This window comes from Macrobrachium nipponense, chromosome 40 (genome assembly GCF_015104395.2).
Source record: "Macrobrachium nipponense isolate FS-2020 chromosome 40, ASM1510439v2, whole genome shotgun sequence".
Taxonomy (NCBI): Eukaryota; Metazoa; Arthropoda; class Malacostraca; order Decapoda; family Palaemonidae; genus Macrobrachium; species Macrobrachium nipponense.
This window is the reverse complement of record NC_061101.1, coordinates 48,115,194-48,129,511: the sequence shown is the minus strand read 5'-3', so window position 1 is coordinate 48,129,511 and position 14,318 is coordinate 48,115,194. Positions and strand designations below refer to the sequence as shown.

The following is a 14,318-nucleotide window of genomic DNA, read 5'->3' as shown; positions in this document are numbered from 1 at the left end:
AGCCCACAAGCTACTTTGTTGTTGTTGTTGTTGTGGGGGGAGGGTGTTGTTAGTAAAGGTTTAGAAAGTTCTGAAAAATGTGTTTCGCGATGAGGTAAAGATACAGGAATTTTAGGATAGGATATTTATGACTTTATCATTAGAAAGAAAATGTTAAAGATGAATAATGCGCATATTAAATAGTACATTAGAATTATTTCTAATAAAATGTCGTATTTTTTTATTTTCGTTAGCGAAACAACGGGCTATCTGTCCGTAGATTTTAGCACGTTTTTATTCGTTTGTTGTACTGAATTTGGAGGCTATATTTTTGATCAATTATTTTGTTTCCACTATAGCTGAGAATATAGGAACGCGTTTAATTTGTGTCCTTTTTTATTTGAACCATGTTGTCAGTAAGAGTAGTACTAATTATGACTATTGATTACGAAGACCACTTCACGTTAAGTTTGGATGGAATACAATGTTTGCATTTTATGCTTGAGGGGAAAATCTTACGTGCGTCACGAGTAAGCTGGAGGTCGTATCACGCCTTGTTTTTACAAGAATTCGTTATGTCAATGGGGAATCCACTTTCTCCAGGAGCTTAGTAATCCTCACATGGAGTTTTTTTAAAGTTAGAGTGTTACCTGGTGGACCAGGGAAACCAATTAACTCCAACATATTTCTTTATTTCCGACGTTTCGTAATAATTTCTTCATTACATCATCAGGGATCTGTCGAATAATGAATAAATTACTAAAAAAAATTGCTGCAAAAACTTAAAAATTCTAGTAACCTGTTTTAGTAATTTATTCATTATTCAACAGATCCCTGTTGATGTTATGCAGAAATTATTAAGAAACATCGGAAATAAAGAAATATGTTTCTAATCTTCGTAAACGAACGTTGATGTTGTGACTCCAATGATGTCTTGACTTTGGTGACATATCTCTTATCATCTTGATGCTCGTCAGGTAAAGGGTCACAGACGCTTCACCTGACGAAAGCAAATAATGACTCCTTTGTGTCCTTAAAAGGTTTATATACCTTGCCTTTGCCTCAGGGGACAGACATTCATTAAGATATTAAGAGAGAGTTTTCTTCGGCTTTCAAGTCGCCCTGGAGCCCTACTCTAGTTTTCCATTAACATGGCTTTTTGAAAGTATCCCAAACTTGTTGGACGTCAAAGACATTTCTGCGTTAAACTTCCGACCTCTCTCCGGGAAATTCTTTGCTCATCTATATACTGAGCTTCTTTGTCGAGAAAAAAGACCGATCTGCGCCATGGATGTCGATTTTATACTGTGCTTAAGTATTATTATGAAGAAGGTGAATCCTATTCATATGGAACAATCCCACCACAAATGGCGTGATCGGTATGGTCTTGACCTACCACCTCGGTGGCCGCGAGTTCGATTCTCGGGCATTCCATTGAGGTGTTAGAGATATGTATTTCAGGTGATAGAAGTCCACGCTCGACGTGTTTCGGAAGTCACGTAAAGCCGTTGGTCCCGTTGCTGAATAACCACTGGTTCCATGCAGCGTAAAAACACCATACAAACAAACAAACAAACAAACAAACACCACAAGAGCCACTGACTTGTAATTCAAGCTTCTAAAGAATTATTATTGTTATTATTGTAAATACGTATATTATACTACAGTCCTCCAATTCGACTGGGTGGTATTTTGCATCCTGCCTCCTTAGGAGTCCATCACTTTTCTTACTGTGTGCGCCGTTTCTAGGATCACACGCTTCTGTATGAGTCCTGGAGCTACTTCAGCCTCTTTTTTTTTCCAGATTCCTTTTCAGGGATCTTGGGATCGTGCCTAGTGTCCCTATGATTATGGGTACAATTTCCACTGGCATATCCCATATCCTCCTTATTTGTATTTTCAGGTTTTGATACTTATCCATTTTTTCCCTTTCTTTCTCTTCAACTCAGATGTCCCATGGTATTGCGACATCAATGAGTGATACTTTCTTCTTGATTTTGTCAATCAACGTCACGTCTGGTCTATTTGCACGTATCACCCTATCTGTTTTGATACCATAGTCCCAGAGGATCTTTGCCCGATCGTTTTCTATCACTCCCTCAGGTTGGTGCTCGTACCACTTATTACTGCAAGGTAGCTGATGTTTCTTGCACAGGCTCCAGTGGAGGGCTTTTGCCACTGAATCATGTCTCTTTTTGTACTGGCTCTGTGCAAGTGCCGGACATTCGCTTGGTATGTGGTTTATGGTTTCATTTTTCGTATTGCACTTCCTACATATGGGAGAGATGTAATTATTATTATTGTTATTATTAAGTCTTGTTGAAAAGGATTGCTGCATCAGCTCCATTAATTTTGTATAGTCTTTTCTCTGTTTTCCTTATTAAGGATTTCTCAATGTTGCTGAAACTGGCAAGCAACGTGCCAAAGGGGATCGTCAAATCCGGTGTAGTCATATTGAATTATCTTTATTACTGCTATATACATATATTACTACTACAAGTTTCTCTCTCTTTCTCTCTCTCTCTCTCTCCCTCACTCTCTCTTCTCTCCTCTTCCTCTCTATGAACGTTTCGCCCAAGTATCTTGCCAGGGCCATGGGTTACAGCGATGGTTGCTGGAGGACTGAATCTTGGTGGTTGTTGTTTGAGATTAAGCTGGCCTTGTGCCAGCACGGGCTCTTGCTCGTAGAGCAGCCCGTATGTCTTGGTGGTGAGTCCTTCGCTCTATATCATGGTCGTGCGGGCGCTCACGGATGCTCCTGCAGGACCCGGAGGGGGCTCTATGAGCAAGAGCCCGTGCTGACACAAGGTCAGCTTAATCAAAAACAACAACACCACCAAGATTCAGTCCTCCAGCAACCATCGCTGTGACCATGCCCTAGCAGATCTGGCCGAAACATGTGAAGAGAGAGAGAGAGAAGAGAGAGAGAGAGAGAGAGAGAGAAACTAGTAGTAGTAATATAGTGATATAGCAGTAATAAAGATAATTCAATATGACTACACCGGATTTGATGATCCCCTTTGGGCACGTTGGCTTGCCAGGTTTCAGCAACATTTGAGAAAATTCCTTAATAACGGAAAATAGAGAAGACTCTTTACAAAATTAATGGAGCTGATGCAGCAATCCTTTTCAACAAGACTTGTTTTAAAAGAGGGTCTACTCCCAAGATATTGTTATTATTATTATTGGAGAAACCAATCCACAGTTATGTAAATGTACATATATTTCAGTTTAAAAACAGCAAAGATAGCTTTCGGGAATCTGTACGGTTCCCCTTATCAATCTGGGGAACCGTACAGATTCCCGAAAGCTATCTTTGCTGTTTTTAAACTGAAATATGTGTACATTTACATAACTGTGGATTTGTTTCTCCATTTGAAGACTCGTGCTATGAGGATTTTTTAATTATTATTACTATTATTATTATTCAGAAGGTGAATCCTATTCATATGGAACAAGCCCACCAAAGGGGCCGCCATTCACTTGAAATTCAAGCTTCTATAGATTATTATTATTATTATTGAGAAGTTGAAACCTATTCATATGTAAGAAGCCCACCACAGGGGCCAACGGCTTGAAATTCAACCTTCCAGAGAATAGGGGCTCATTAGCAAGGAAGAGAAACTCAAGGGAAACAGAGAGAGAAGACATCTCACATATTTAAAAGTTAATAATCGGTAGATAAAGCCGTATTTAAACGTAAGGGGAATATTGTGTACGTTGATTGCAGTGCACATTATGGGCTGTTGGTGATGAAGGAGAATCATACTTTGGAATAAGAGTCCTACATTTGAAATGGGTTCAGAGTTTTTACCTTTGTTTTAACATGAGCACTTGGTGAGCGATGAAATTGCATTGCGTGTGTGTGTGTGTGTGTGTGTGTGTGTGTGTGTTTCGCGTAATAACTATGACAGCACTACGTGGCTTAGTGTACCCAGGAAGGTGTACTATGTTAGAATTTGGATTAAGAAAGTAAGACCCCTACTTAACCATCAGTATTACTTGAGGTTCTTTGCAGCGTCTCTTCGGCCCCTAGCTGCAACCCCTTTCATTCTTTTTACTGTACCTCAACTGATATTCTATTCCATCTTCATTTCCTCCCTCTCCAAACAATTACTGAGGTTTTCCTCCCGTTACACCAATCAAACCTTTTTACTCTCAGCTTCCCATCTAGCGCTGAATGGCCCTATCGTAGGGCCAAACGCTTACTTGGCTTTTGGCTTGTATTTCATCGTCCATTCCACTGAGTGCTTGTTTGGCAGGGGAAGACTCGTCTCAGACAGCATCGGTTAAGTTTCAGTGTTAACCAGGAGGTTGGAGAATAATGTGACTTCGTCCTTGGTGATGGAAATTTCTTGAACGCCGAGGCAACACGAAAAGGGGTTTTCTGGTGGAGTGACGCAGAATAATGGCGCTGAAATTGAATGAGAAAACAGTCAGTCGACCGGAATAAGTAAGAGGAGAGAGAGAGAGAGAGAGAGAGAGAGAGAGAGAGAAAGGATATTAGTAGAGTTAGTTAATTTATTTCAGTGGTAAAAGCATTGAGAGGGTCTTTTGAAGCCAAGGTTTTGAGAGTAATGGAGCGCAGAATTCGTCGATGATTAATTTTACTTAGTGAAGGTTTGCTGGACAATAGGTAAATATGGAACGTGGATGATCATATATATATATATAGAGTGAAGGTGCAGGACAGGTAAATATGGATGTGGATGATCATATATATATATACTAGATACTAGATACATACATAAACCATACTCATACATACATACATACATACATACACAAAGGAGCACTTGGTGTTATTAACACTTCAAAACAATGTCTTTCATCGTTTTATCTGTACCCTTTCCCATAGGGGGGGATAGCCGTCAGCGAACCTCATGCGGTGCACTGTAGGCATTACTTCAGGTTCTTTGCAGCGTGCCTTCGGCCCCTATCTACATACAGCTCCTTTCAAACCTTTTACTGTCAATTTCCGTTTCAGCGCTGAATGACCTTATATGTCCTAATGCTTGGCCTTTGGCCTAAATTCTATATTCAGCTCAACTCAACTATTCAGTGCCATTAGTTCACGGAGTCTTAAAATGACATCTTTGTTATGGCATGATAAAATGTTGCTTGCGATAAATTATAAACTAAAGAAAACAGGATCACTCTAGAGATTACTGTTTTATGATTGGCATTTAGCTAAGGTCCTATGTAGTCATAATTAGAGGTATTATTTTTGAGCGGTACGGTATTTCCAGATGCCCCTGTTACTTGTAATACAGTTGGTATTGATCTTAGCCCCTGCGTACAACATAGCTCTCTCTCTCTCTCTCTCTCTCTCTCTCTCTCTCTCTCTCTCTCTCTCTCTCTCTCTCTCTCTGTGTATATGCTCTACATGAAGAATATATTGTTTTGTTTAATCAAATGCACATCTCTCATTGTATGGGAGATTACTTTGACACGTTAAAAGAAAATAATAATGTACAAGATCTACTCTCTCTCTCTCTCTCTCTCTCTCTCTCTCTCTCGTATGTGCTCTGCATGGGGAATACATTGTTTTATTCACTTTTTCTTTGTAAGAAAGATAATTGTAAAACAGTCTCTCTCTCTCTCTCTCTCTCTCTCTCTCTCTCTCTCTCTCTCTCTCTCTCTCTCTCTCTCTCCTTGTGTTTATGCTCTGCTCGGGAAATAAATTGTTTTAGTTACATGAGTGCACATAAATAACTTGGACGCGTTTAAAGAAGATATCGTATTGACATTCGCACTTCTTCTTGTATATTCGGTGATCAGAATTCGTGGCATCACTTTTTATCATTTACAGACTTTGTACAGTTTCTTCTTTCATTGTTGTTATTCAGAGGACGAAGAACTCGACTCATAAGGAACAAGCCCACCACAGGGGTCACTGACTTGAAATTCAAGCTTCCAAAGAATATTATGGTGTTCATTAGAAGTTAACAGAAGGTAACGGGAAATAAAGAAAGAAAAGATTTCTTATGAAAGAATAAAAAGTGACTTTATTAAATAAATAGATAAAATAAGTAAATTATTAAAATGCGAGGAGAGTTGTATTTTAGCAATAAGGAAGGTTCATCACAAATTCTTAAGATCATTTTAAAAAAAAGGGATATCTTGTCACCACATGGTTTTAAGTTTTGGAACCTTTTTTTTATAGTAGCAATTGACAAAACAAAGATTATCTTTCGTAATGTGCGTAAATCTTCATAAATTCCTCATGAAAGCTGGCAATACATTGTAGAGATACCATGTTGGCAAATAACTTAAAGTTTGGAAGACGATACAGATTTAAACTGTGTTTTCAGAAATTGGGACACGAGAGAGCCAGCTTCAACTACCTTGTTGTGAGGGTGGTGGGGATAGCCATATTTAGAAAAAAAAATTATTTAATGTCGTCTTCTCTCTTAATGGGAGAAATCTTTTTATTATTATTCAGCAGATGAACCTTATTCATATGGAACAAGCCCACTGCAGGAGCCATTGACTTGAAAGTCAAGCTTCCAAAGAATATTATTGTGTTCCTTAGAAAGAGCTAAAAGGAGGGAACGTGATGAAAAGTTTTAAAAATATATAATAAAAAGAATGAAGAACCTTCATAGGTATGTTGGGTAGCTTATGGTATGGTGCCAAGTAGTGCCAAATATTTCGGTCAATTCAGCTTTAATATCCTGCCACGTGCGAAGTTGTTACCTAATTTTTTTTTTAATATTGTAGTGCATATTCTGTAATGTGGATATTGGTTTGCAATGCCAGTCTCTCATAGCTTCGAACTTGCTTCATTATTATTATTATTTTTATGGGTTTGCAAATACTATTAGTTTAAAATGTTATTTCTATTTTCAGTAATGTCATTAAATATCAGATATGGAACTGGACTTGTTTCGATGAAGTTTTCTAAAAGGGGAAATATTTGTGTAAAGTGTTAGTAGTAAATATCTATTATTCATTTTCCGCAGAGTTGGTAGTGCCTTCAGTGCACATCACGGGGTGCACTGTGGTCATTACTAAAGGATCTTTGCAGCGTCCCTTCCATAGGCCCCCTAGCTGCAACCACTTACATTCATTCCTTTTACTGTACCTCCAATTATATTATATTTCTTCCATCCTGCTATCCATCCTCTCCTAATGGTTATTTAAGTGCAACTGCTTTGAGGTTTTCCTCCTGTTACACCTTTCAGACGTTTTTACTGTCACTTTTTTCTTTCCAGCGCTGAATGACCTCATAGACCCCAGCGCTTGGCCTTTGACCTCAACTCTCAATCTCATTCCATTTAATCTTTTGTTTTGTTTGGTACTGAAAATCCAGAGCTTAAAAAGTCGTAACCTTTGTCGTTTGTTTATCGAGGAAATTCCTTTGGTCGGCGATAATTCCCTGGATGTTGTGACGCCAGTTTGAGTAGCCATGATCAGTCAATCAATCGGTCATAGTTTTATGAACAAAATAGAATATTTAATGTAGGCCGAAGGACAAGCACTGGGATTTATGAGGTCATTCAGCGCTGAAGGGGAAATTGGCAGTAAGAAGGTTTGAACTGTAGTTAGAAGAGGGTGGAAAGTCAGATGGAAGAAAGAGAATATGAACGGAGGTACAGTAAAAGGTATTAAAGGGATTGCAGCTAGGATTCAAAGGAAGTGTCGCTGCAAAGAACCTTAATTATTGACGCTGCACCTGAGAGCACTTAGCTCCCAAGGAGGGGGGGGGGATAGTCTTAAGGTGGCAGAATAGCTTCGTTGTTGTTGTTGTTGTTGTTGTTGTTTTTTTATTTTATTTATTTATTTATTTTTTTTTTACGTCACCGAATTCGGCTGATTAAACCGAGGCAGACGTCGGGGAAATATTCACAAAAAAAAAAAAAGTTTCCCCTTTTAAAAAAATTGATCAAAAACAAGTCCAGCTCCACATCTTTCTTAACGCGGCGCCATGCGAGATAGTGTGATATCTGATAGCACAGGAGATTACTGAAAATAATAATAATAATAACAATAATTAATAATAATAATAGTAATAATTTTAACCATAAGGAAGAAGAAAGTGCTACGGTTCGGATTTTGCCAGTGACATGTTATAAAAGATGACATCGGCGAAGGATATGATGTCTGGTGTGTGTGTGTGTGTGTGTGTGTGTGTGTGTGTGTGTAAACCCAGCATCGCATTGTTATAAACATGATATATGGTACCTCAATGTCAGAATTCTTCACCAGAAATCGTCATGAAGTTCGTCGCGATGTCTCGTGGAGTTTGGTGAAGTTTAGATTAGGTTCGGACAGAAGACTCCTGGAGACGATCTCGGAATGAGGTCTTGGCGTTTATGCACCGTTTGAAGGTCGCCTTTTTTGCTGATATTCGCAAGTGACGGAATGAACACCGAATTCTCGGATGAAACGTTGGGAAGAAAAGCGACCTTGTCTCTCTCTCTCTCTCTCAAGAAATAAAGAAAGAAAGAAAGAAAAATGGAATCATTTGACAAAAAGTTCTTAAATCATTACTCTCTCTCTCTCTCTCTCTCTCTCTCTCTCTCTCTCTCTCTCTCTCTCTCTCTCAAGAAATAAAGAAAGAAAGAAAAATAAAAAAAAGAAGGAAAGAAATGGAATCATTTTAAATTAAATTTCTAAATTCATTGCTCTCTCTCTCTCTCTCTCTCTCTCTCAAGAAAGAAAGAAAAAGAAAGAAAAGAAAAAAGAAAGAAGGAAAGTAATGGAATCATTTTAAATTAAATTTCCAAATTCTCTCTCTCTCTCTCTCTCTCTCTCTCTCTCTCTCCCGCTGTTATCTAAAGAAATGGAATCATTTGACTTAAAGTTCTTACATCATTATTCTCTCTCTCTCTCTCTCTCTCTCTCTCTCTCTCTCTCTCTCTCTCTCAAGAAAGAAAGAAAAAACGAAAGAAGGAAAGTAATGGAATCATTTTACATTAAATTTCTAAATTCTCTCTCTCTCTCTCTCTCTTCTCTCTCTCATCCTCTCTCTCTCTCTCTCTCCTCTCTCTCTCCGCTATCTAAACCGCTAAATGGTTAATCATCTTTGACTTAAAGTTCTTACATCATTATTTCTCTCTCTCTCTCTCTCTCTCTCTCTCTCTCTTTAGCGAATTGTGAGGGGTGCAAACAGTATATACGTTCAGATCATTCAGCGACTTTGTACATCAGGCATAGCGGCGAGTATGTTACTAGATTTGACTCTCGGGAACATACAGTGATGGCCGTTGTTTCACGAAAGGAGGGACACTGTTTGTTGTTGTTTATTTTTGTTTTTGTTTTTCTTGTTGGCGGGGAGGGTGGTTCAGCTAATGGCGAGTTCATCCTTCGTGTTCCAGATACCATCTCCTATACCCGACTTCTCCTTCTCTCCAGGCTAGCCTCTCAGGAGTTGAGAAAAGTATTCAAGATTCGTTCCATTTACTTATTCTTTTTCTATCAGGACTGGATTTGTAAGTCAACATACAGTCCTGATGAAGCTGCCGAGAGATGTGGGGAATCGGTCCATAGACTGGAAAGAGAAAGTAAATAGAAAGAAATTCAAATTGGATTTTTCCATATTCCTGAGAAGCTTTCAAGATGAGAAAGAGAAGCAGTACAGACTGATTCAAGGTCTTACTAAGAAGATAGTATCTGCAAACAATCACACTTACTTCAATAGAAATTTATGTGTGTGTATATATATATATATATATCTATAAAATATTTATATATACATATATATATAACTATATTATTATATATTATATATTAGATAATATTATAATTAGATAAAATAAAATATATATATATATATATTATAGATATAATAGATATATATACTTATTAATAGAGAAAAATAGCCATGTACGGTAAAATGCGAATACCATAAGAACAATGATCAAGCCGAAATCCAAGCGATTGTCGTAGTAAGACGAAAGCGCTTGGATTCTCCTTATCATTTTCCTGTGGTATTCGCCTTATTTAATGAAGTGATTGCGCATTCTACCGTGATTTTTTTTAAGCATATAATATATATATTATATATTATATTTTTTAATACATATATAATATATATATATATATATATATACACACATACATGTACTGTTGTGATTTAGTTCTTCTGTGAAAAAAAACTTCAACCTGCTCAACTTCCCAGCATAGAATCAATCCTGCAGACGACGTTCACTGTAGCTCTGACGTATTTGTAGGCGCCAGGGAAAGATAAATTATCTTCTCCCATACTTCATTCTGAGATAAGGTATATAGCCCCCGAGATCTGCGCCCAGTCTAGTTTGTTCTCTTTTGTGAATTAGCAGCTAAATATTTTTCTTTTTCATAAAGAAAGGGAATAAGGTGTCTTTGCACCGTCCCTCCCTTATTAGGCCCCTAGCCGCAATCCCCTTTCATTCCTTTTATTGTATCACCGTTCATATTCTCCTTCTTCCATTTGATATCCTCAACCCTTTCTAACAACTGTTTTCATAGTATAGAGAGTTTCCCTCCCGTTACACTTCTCAAGCTTCTTTACCCGCCGATTTCCCTTTTAACGCTGAATGACCTCATAGGTGCAGATGCTTGGCCTTTGGCGTACATTCCGTATTCTTGTCGATACGAAGGCTTTCCTGCCGTTTAGGTCCTTTTTATAGTAGGTGACAACATCAAAAGTCGGGGGATATTGAATGAAATATGAAAGATTTCTTTTTTCAGGGGAATGTCCCATCTGACTTGGCCACCTTTAGCGTGACGTCACAGCAGAGAGGATTAATGCGCTTTTTTAATTTTTAAGTAGGTGAGGGGGCTTGATCATACGTAACGATTCTCTCTCTCTCTCTCTCTCTCTCTCTCTCTCTCTCTCTCTCTCTCTCTCTCTCTCTCCCCAATGGAAGGCTCAGATTCTTAATATTACGGACAAACCGGTAAATCCCTTTCACAACGAGAGACAAACAGCACCAATATTCTGTGAGAACTGGACAAATATCGAATGCATTATTCGTACACAGAGATTTAGACCATCCTAGTAAGTGGAGTCAAGCAAGAGCCTTAATCCCATGTAATGACACAGTTAAAAGGAATATCATTGAATCATGTTTAATCAAGTCAAATAATGGAAATGTTCTGAATTTAAACTCGATTCCTTCACAATGAAAAAAGTTGTAGATGAATATAAGCAACAAAATTAATATATTCAGTTTTATACATGTTTTGGACTCTACGGATACGTTGTAGTTTCTGTTAGGGTTAAATCTATGTTTACGTTTGTGACGGTGAGATATTATCCGATTATCCTGGATTATCTCTCTTAATTTTTACCCTTTTGATAGTTAACCATCTGGTATACTTGATCCTTTTGTTTACCTGATAAATTTCTTTCCAACTTTCTTTCTTTCGTTCCTTGACGATGTCGTAGTAAAGACGAAAGCGCTTGTATTTCTGCCTATCATTGTCCTTTGGTATATATACACATCCACACCACACACACCACACACACATGGTATATATTATATATATATATATATATATATATATATATTATAATATATATATATATATATATATAGATAATTGTATCTCTATCGTGCGTGTCATGTGAATTTTTACTTACTTTTCATCAATATATATGTATTTATACATATATATGTTATATAATAATATATATATATGTGTGTGTGTGTATTTTACATGTTATATATCTATGTTATATATATTTCTATATTATATATATATATATATATATATATATATATATATATTATGTGTGTGTGTAAATGTAAGCATATATTTATGTTGAATGCGGATCTGCATGTACGTATTTATGGATATTTACAATTGTTTAGAGTGACATCACATTATTACCGAGACCCCTTAATTAAATCTTTTAGTAACGACCATTTGCCATTGTGCAACTGATACAGATAAGGCAACAAGGGATGATGGAGAGGTCTTCTGTGAAACAATCTCCCCACTGAGGATGTCTTGAAATTGGAACTTATTCAGAAGTTCAAGCGAGCGAAGATGCAATGCATTGCTACCGTAATTTAATTCTCCTTGAATATTAATACATTTTTTTCATCTGTTGATTAATTTAGTAATGTATTTGTCCTTTTTTAACAGGTGAGAGTTTTCATTTTTTTTCCTTGCCCTCTTACTTCTTCCTAATGAACACTTCGTTTGAAGCTTGAATTTCAAGTTTATGGCCCCTGTGGTGGACATGTGATAGAAAACGATCAGGCAAAGATCCTGTGGGACTATGGTATCAGAACAGATGGGGTGATACTTGCCAATAGACCAGACGTGGCGTTGATTGACAAAATCAAGAAAGTATCACTCATTGATGTCGCAATACCATGGGACACCAGAGTAGAAGAGAAAGAGAGAGAAAAGATTGATAAGTATCAAGACCTGAAAACTCAAATAAGAAGGATATGGGATATGCCAGTGGAAATTGTACCCAGAATCATAGGGACAGTAGGCACAATCCCAAGATCCCTGAAAACGAATCTGGAAAACCTATTGGCCGAAGTAGCTCCAGGACTCATGCAGAAGAGTGTGATCCTAGGAACAGCGCGCACAGTGAGAAAAGTGATGGGCTCCTAAGGAGGCAGGATGCAACCCGGAACCCCCCAAGCACTATAAAAACCACCCACCCAGTCGAATAGGAGGACTGTGAAAAAAAAAAAAATAATAATAATTTGTTTATTCTCTCCAATGAGCTCCATATTCTTTGGAAGCTTGAGCATTAAGTTTATGCCTCCTGTAGTGGGCTTGTCATTGTTACATAGAATAATAATAATAATAATAATAAATATAATAATAATAACAACAGCAGCAAGATGGACGGGCACTTGCTCTTTGGCCTTGAGTGGCACTTCGACGTGGCCATTACTCTCTCAGTACCCCGGGTATCAACTCATCATGCGAGTGAACTAAATTGTAACGGCAGAGATTATGGTTGTAATGGGTTGTTTGACCTGCGAGGGTTTTCTTAAGGGTGGAAGGAAGACTAGCTTATGCTGACACTGTATTTCTTAGTTATTTTTTTTATTTTTTTTTCATTCTATTATTTTTTCGACTTCGGTTTATCACTGTTTAGAAAAAATGGTGTTTTATTTACAAAACTTGCCCTCAGTTTTGTAATTATTATTATTATTATTATTATTATTATTATTATTATTATTATTATTATTATGAAGAACACTATTCTTATGGAACAAATCCACCAAAGTGCCCATTGACTTGAATTTCAAGCTCCCAAAAATTATTATGATGCTCATTAGGAAGAAGTAACCGAGGGTATATTATGGAAATACAGAAATGGGAGATGATATATTAGGAAAACAAATTATCAAATAAATAATTAAAGAAACAAATTTAAGTAAATTATTTAAATATACAAGGAGTGATCCGACATCCAATTTAGAATAGTACGTTGTTTCACCAACGAAAGTTAAAATAAGTACGCTATATTTTTTTTGTTTTTTTTTTTTTTTACTAAAAGTTGTTCCTTAATGTTTAACATACACATTATTTATTTTTCTTACATTTTCATTCTAATAGATAAATCATAGATATCCTATCCTAAAATTCCTGTATCTTTAAATCGACGCGAAACACCTTTTTGCAGACCTTTTTAGGCTTCACCTTAGCACGGTCTATGTCCCTTAATTTTTCACATCCCTTTTCATATCCAGTCACGTCGAGCGCCTCAGTGGCGTGGTCGGTATGGTGTTGGCGTGCCACCTCGTTGGCCGCGAGTTCAATTCTCGGGCATTCCATTGAAGGGGTCAGAGATGTGTATTTCTGGTGGCAGAAGTTCACACTCTCGACGTAGGTTCGGAAGTCGCATAAAGCCGTTGGTCCCTTTGCTGAATAACCACTGGTTCCATGCAACGTGAAAACACCATACAAACAAACAAACAAACAAATAAACGTCGGTGGCAGCAGGAGCAGAGCAGCCCCTAATCAGGTTACGGACACAAGAAATATAGATGATGTTCTCTCTCTCTCTCTCTCGAGATGTCATAATTAATGACGATGGTATTGATGATGGTGGGGGCACTGGTATAGTGATGGTAATGGTGGCAGGAGGAGGAGGGTTTGGTAAGGGTGTGGTGGTCATCTCATATCGGAGGGGTGTTACGGTTGGCCTGGCATGGTGGGGTGTAGCACACAGAGAGAGAGAGAGAGAGAGAGAGAGAGAGAGAGAGAGCGAGCTGGAGCTGCTATCGAGACGAGACGCGGGCTCCTCCTCACTCACTCCACCTCGCACTCAAGCGGTTTTACCAGACCAGTAGCAACAGGGCTGTTGTGACGTGTGGATGTGTCTGTCGCGCCGTCGCGGTGCATCACGTGTGATAACAGATTAAACCTCT

At 37.8% G+C, this 14,318-nt stretch overlaps 1 protein-coding gene across 9 annotated transcripts in view; it reads left to right on the top strand.

Annotated features, from left to right (window-relative positions):
- The window catches only part of LOC135212135 (multiple C2 and transmembrane domain-containing protein-like), a 252,696-nt gene that overhangs the window by 101,919 nt on the left and 136,459 nt on the right, over positions 1-14,318 (top strand). For 2 of the 9 annotated variants that reach the window (XM_064245539.1, XM_064245538.1), the window contains exon 1: positions 14,216-14,318. This exon is cut by the window's right edge. The exons of 4 other annotated variants lie outside the window; for them this stretch is intronic. The gene's annotated coding sequence lies outside the window, so the exon portion shown is untranslated. Of the gene's footprint in view, positions 1-14,207 lie in introns of those variants that run through there. 3 more of the 9 variants (XM_064245540.1, XM_064245541.1, XM_064245542.1) reach the window with 3 other exon arrangements.